This window comes from Lactuca serriola, chromosome 9, assembly GCF_051521515.1.
Source record: "Lactuca serriola cultivar US96UC23 chromosome 9, Lser_US96UC23_V15, whole genome shotgun sequence".
NCBI lineage: Eukaryota > Viridiplantae > Streptophyta > Magnoliopsida > Asterales > Asteraceae > Lactuca > Lactuca serriola.
In genome coordinates, this window is record NC_136416.1 from 59,584,837 (window position 1) to 59,590,935 (window position 6,099).

A 6,099-nucleotide genomic window follows, 5' to 3' on the forward strand; every position below is an offset into this window, starting at 1 on the left:
GGACAGATCCACGACACCTTCCATGTGTCGCAATTGAGGAAGTGCATAGCCGATGAGTCGACAGTGGTTCCATTAGAGGACATTCAGGTGGATGCGAGCATGAATTATGCCGAGAGACCAGTGGCCATCAGAGATCGGAAGACCAAGGTTCTGAGGAACAAGGAGGTACCTCTGGTGTTGGTTCAGTGGCAACACCGTAAGGGATCGGAAATGACTTGGGAGCCGGAACGTGAGATGCGGGAGCAGCATCCGGAACTATTTTCAGAGTAAGACTTCGAGGGCGAAGTCTAATCCTAGTGGGGGAGAGTTGTAACAGCCCGAAATCTCAGGTATTGATAAATTATGTTTTTGGGGTGATTTAAGAGGGGACTCGGCGAGTTGGAGCCTAGACTCGCCGAGTAGGATCGCAGACTTGGTCACGGGTTAGCGATTGGACTCGACGAGTCCCGATATGGACTCGGCGAGTCTACGCTGTTTAGTGAAAACCCTAACCGTTCAGGTTTGGGACGTATAAAAAGGACTCATTGGCCGTCATTGTTCATTTTAGCCTTCTGAGAAGAACCCTAAATCGATTGTGTGCATCTGGAACAAGGATTATAGGCCATTGTTGATTATAGAAGAGTGGTTGTGCAAAGAAGAGAAGGGATTGGCTAAAGGAGCAGCAAGGGAGTCACATCCTGAGGATTGGGGACACAGAGGATACATCATCCAGGTAAGAATTCGAGTATACTCTGCTTTGTTGATGTGATTATGGAATTAGGGTTTATGGAACCCTTTTGTGAATAGATTGAATGTTACCCTAGTCCCCATGTCGATTGTAACCCTGTATTGAGACCTTTGGGAGGTCCAGAATGTCCCATGTCTGTGCATTTCGGGAATTGATGAAGGTTTTGGATTGGAATCCTTATGCCTTAGGTCAAAATGTAAATTATGAATCATATGGTGTACCATGAGCCCTGAAATGAGGACTTTACGTGATGGATCAGCCTAGGAAGGCCAGACCTAGGAATGGTCGAAGCAGTTCTGACCTTAGGATGCAGTCTGAGCGGTTGCATGGCATGGACTCGCCGAGTTCGATGAACAGACTCGGCGAGTAGCTTGAAGATTAACTGGGACTCGTCGAGTTGTTCTTCAGACTCGGCGAGTTGAGTCGGGGTGGCCCCATGATTCTTCCAGGAGTAACTCATCGGGTCAAGGAGGATACTCGACGAGTAGATAGGGAATCTCAGAGAGTTGGAGGACGTCTAGACTCGCCGAGTCGCCATGGCACTCGCCGAGTCCGGTCGAGTTGACCGTTGACCGTTGACCGTTGACCAGAGTTGACCTACGTCTGACTTCTTAGGGATAGTCACACTTAGAAGATATAAGTGTTAATGAGAGATTTGTGATGTTATAGGGAGGTTGTAGCTCGTCGGATTGTGCACGAGTGATTTCAGGATTTGCTAGCTTTCAGCATTCACGAGGTGAGTCTTCTCACTATACTGTACCCGGAAGGGTTTGACTGTGTGACCGGAAGGTCAGATATGATATGTGATATGTATGCTATATGTGGTAAGTTATTTGTTATATGTGCTATGTATGTTATGTGGGCCGGAAGGCAATATGTTATGGGCCGGGAAGCGATTATGTTATGGGCCGGAAGGCGTTGTGTTGAGGACCGGAAGGTCAGGGCCTGGAAAGGCGTATGTGCGTAAGTTGTATATTGGGGAACTCACTAAGCATTTATGCTTACAGTTGTTATGTATGTGTTTCAGGTACTAGTGAGGACCGTGGGAAGGCGCCGGCGTGATCGATACACATTGAAGAATGTTTTTATGATCTTGGGATTTAGACAGTTTGTATTTGACATGACACTTAAATTATTTATGCCTTGTTTTGAATGGAAATACTTTATTTTTAAAATGAAAAATTTGTTTGAAAATTTGCGTTGTTACAAATGGAGTGTGTGTGGTTAACCAATACATTGATTCGGTGGTTGTAACATTGGGTGTACCAAGCTAATTTGCATGGTTATTCACACCTTGTTTGTGATCCTCGACATCCCAGTCACAAACTTGAAGGGCACAATCAAGATTTAAACATGCCATTGAAAAATTCAATGAATCTCAAAGGATCTAGGAATTTCAACCCATTTAAAACTTAATAATCAATTTCCTTTTTCATGGTGAAAATTGGTAATCGTCATTTACCTACCTTCAAATATTTTGCAATTTGGATTACGGCATCCCTCTTCTGAATTGTAAAGTATTGTGTTGGGTCCTAGCCTTAATATTTTATGTTGGGTGTTATATTAAGGACTAAAATCAACTAAACTTGATTTTCTCCTTCATAAATGTCTATGTTCAGACAACTATGGTCTTCCCGAATCTTTTGAAAAAGCTTTCTTTATAAAGATGATTTTCCACCAGGCAATCAAGGTGAAAGATTAATCCCTTCTTCGTGCTATAGTGGAACTTCACTTCCTCCTCCTCCTCCAATAATTCTCCTTAACCACAAGTTCAAGGTCACTTAATGCCCTATTGGCAGGAAGGAAAGTTTGTGTGTACCCACGTCTTGGAGATGAAGTCACATATTGACAGGATGAGAGTATTGGGTGTCGTTGTCTTGAGGAAGTTGGTTGTTGACTGGGTGCTTCAATCACTTCCTGAGTCATATAGTGAGTTCATTGAGGACTACTATATGATAAATCATGACATGACCCTTATCGGTCTCGCCTATTTGCTTGTTGCTGCTGAATCAGCAATGATTTGGCACACTGGTAAAGCAAATTTTATTGGAAGATCTACTCCCCAAACTTCCATGGATATTGACAATGGTAACATTGGAAGTCCAGAAAAGCTTTATCTTCCCAATGGAAAGGAATCGACCATGGTCAAGTCATTTGACCAAATGGTAAAGAGAAAGGCTAAGTCTGAGATAGTCCCGTGTACCATTCCAAAGAGTCCATATGTTTCTATTGCCAAGACAAGGGGCATTGGTTGCGAAGCTGCCGTATCTACCTGAAGGATCGCAAGGATGGTAAAGTCGGAGTGTATGACTCTGCTTCAGGTAAGACCATTATCTAACTTTATGAAGTTCCTATTTGGAGATCCTTAATATATGATGTAATGTAATTACATTTTGATGTTCTGAAGTATCAAAGAAGAGAAAGGAAGCTTAAAGGAAGAGTATGCTGAATCTAGTTGCGAAGATGGATTTCAATCGCACGGTTTGATGATCGGATTCTTGAGCTGTTGCTTAAGAGTTATGATAGATTACTTAGAAATATTTAGAAACATAGTTTTCATTTGTAATTGCATTGTAAGGAAAAGTTTTTCTGCATTTTATAAATAAACAAAATATTGTTATTTTATTTCCTTGCAATGGCATTTGTGAAAATTGATGTTTGTATGTTTCTATGTAAGCAATATGAATTTGATTCTTTCGTTTGTGGTAGTGTCGAGAATTTTCCAAATAAGAAAACATTCTCATCACCCAAGTTTCAGTTTGATAGAAACTTGGAATAGTGCAACTTGTAGTGTGTGATGAATGAGAACCTTTGTCTTTAGGAAATTAAGGCTAATTCCTTGTTCACATGAATATGTGAGTCAAGTGAAGGACTAGGGGATCGGGTACACTGGGTGTGCGTTGGTCAGGTCCACCACAAAGATCGATAAGACTATTCGTCATGATTTACTAAAGTTTAGTAAATATTGTTATATTTACAAGATTAAGTATAATTATGAATCTTTGAAAAGATTTCAATGTATAACATAATGAATAAGAAGAATCAAATTAGGCAGAAAGATAAAAGTTTCTCCAATCTGAAAAGATGAGAGAGTACTTTAGTATCGTGTTTTATGATCATCTTAATGATTATGGAAAACCATATGACAATTGATCCTATAAGGTCATCTTAATGCATTTCTATGGCTGAAAAGAGGAATCATGAATTGTTGAAATGATTAAATCAAAAGGTGAATCATACTTCGTTCCAAGAACAAGTCTAAGATTCATACTCCGAGATTGTAACTTGAATTACATAATCTTAAGAAAGGTTTATAACACTTGTCAAATGTAGAGTAAAATGTATTCTACTCTTGTACATTTGAAATTGGTAAGTTGTGATGTTCTGGATAAGGACAAAGACCAACTAAGACCAATTGTGTGAAATGTCTTTCTTGATAGCACTTTTTTACTTCTTTGGTTGAATGTTTATTGCCAAATTCGAAGATTTTATAGAAGAAAGAAGGAAAGAGAGTAAAGGTTGGGTATTTTTCGTAAATAAACAGAAATGGTCGTTCTAAGTTCTAAAAATGAAAAAATAATAAAAAATAGACAAAATTAGAAATGGACAAAAAAATAAACGTATTTTTATTATTTAATGCGTAATTAACGAATGATAATTGACGAAGTTAGTATTAGCGATCGCACATGCAATTTTTGGAAACTGACAATGTGAAAAATGCAAAGTTGGACTAAAACTATAGATAAGTGTAAACCATATGGATCAAAATTATATTTATTTATTTTTAATTTGAAGAATTATGTAATGTATTGTTATCAAATTACATAAAACATTATTGTGTGATATTCAAGAAAATAAAAGTTACAAAATGATCTCTACTTAATAGAGAAATATTAGAGAAATGGTCCTTCTGTCGGTAAAAATGAGAAATATTAGAGAAATGTTCATGTGTTTTTAATTTGCAAATAGAAATGATCTCTATATAATAGTAAATTGTAAATTTATAGTAATAATTCATAAGATCTTGTATGTAATAAAAACAAATGTAAAAATTATAAAAATTGATACATGCAATCATGTATAATAGTAAAATTAAAGAAATTAAATTGTAAATTTATAGTAATAATTCATAAGATCTTGTATGTAATAAAAACAAATGTAAAAATTATAAAAATTGATACATGCAATCATGTATAATAGTAAAATTAAAGAAATGACCAATGTGTAATAGTTTAAAACAAAATTGCAAAAATAATCAGTTATTTTTCTTTAATTTTGTAGGGAAAAAACATCATAAATTGTCACTGTGGTTTCTCAAAATCTGAAGTTTAATCCTCGTGGTTTAAAAACATCATAGATGGTCCCTGTGGTTTCAAATCTTTTGACGATTGGTCCTTATTGCTAACTCCGTTAAGTTTTGTCCGTTAACTGAAGGGCATTTTCATCATTTCACTACCACAGGGACCATTTATGATGTTTTCTCTCTTTTTCTTTAAATTAAATATTATTATTTAATATATATAAAATCTCTCTCTCTCTCTCTCTCTCTCTCTCTCTCTGTCTGTCTTTGATAGGCAACCAAAAACACCTCCATTAGAGGTGGTGTTCTTGTGGTTTTCTAGTAACAGAGGAGCAGCAACCCCTCGTCCCTCCTTCTTCCTTTATCCGTCGAGCAAAGCAACAAAACAACCCCAAAATTCACTGTCCAGTTCAGCCCTTGTTCTTTCATTTTTTCTATTCAATTTCAATCAAAGAAACTCCCTCCAGAGGTGGAGTTTTTCTGGCAGACAAGAGGGCAACAACCCCTTCACACCTTCTCTTCTTCTTTCGCCGACTACATAGCAGCCAAACACCCACCTGTACTGTTGTTGTTGCCCTGCTTCCATCGTACCGTCTCTCCCTTCCCCTTATTTCTTCGAAGACAGAAAGTGCAGGAGCTGCTTCAGTAGCCCTTGATGCTTTTGTTTCTTTCTCTCTCTCTACGAACTAGTGAGGGCACCAGAGGTTCTCATTCCTTACTCAAAAAATCAAACACAGGACAAAAAATCTTTGATGCCTACGTGTTTTTTTTTTCTGATTTCGTTCTCCTTCTCCTTTCTTCGAATTAGACAAGAAACGGAGGTGCTCCTTCCTTTACGATCGATTACCACCACCCTCCATCGATTTCTGCTTCCGATTTGTCCTTCCCCGAATTGAACCAGCACCGGAGGCGTGTGTTTGTCTTTGATTGAAAATGAACAGAAGATCTCTTTAGATCTCATCTCTATGTCACCTTCAACAAGAGTTTCAATTGGGTTTTTTCATTTGTGTAGTGTATATTTTGATAGGTTTTGGTCATAAGACATCCTATGTGCTCATACAAACCCTAATGC